We start from the raw sequence: 235 nt of genomic DNA, 5'->3' as shown, positions 1-235 counted from the left end.
TGATATGAGGAATTCTTAATCTCAGGAAACAAACTGAGGGTTGCTGGAGTGGGGGGTGGGGTGGGAAGGATGGGCTGACTGGGTGATAGACACTGGGGAGGGTATGTGCTCTGGTAAGCGCTGTGAATTGTGCAAGACTGTTGAATCTCAGATCTGTACCTCTGAAACAAATAATGCAATATATGTTAAGAAAAAAAAAAAGAAGAAGAAGAAGGTAGCGGGAGGGGAAGAATGA

The sequence above is a fragment of the Neomonachus schauinslandi genome, chromosome 1, assembly GCF_002201575.2.
Source record: "Neomonachus schauinslandi chromosome 1, ASM220157v2, whole genome shotgun sequence".
Lineage (NCBI taxonomy): Eukaryota > Metazoa > Chordata > Mammalia > Carnivora > Phocidae > Neomonachus > Neomonachus schauinslandi.
Note: the sequence above shows the minus strand (reverse complement) of the source record.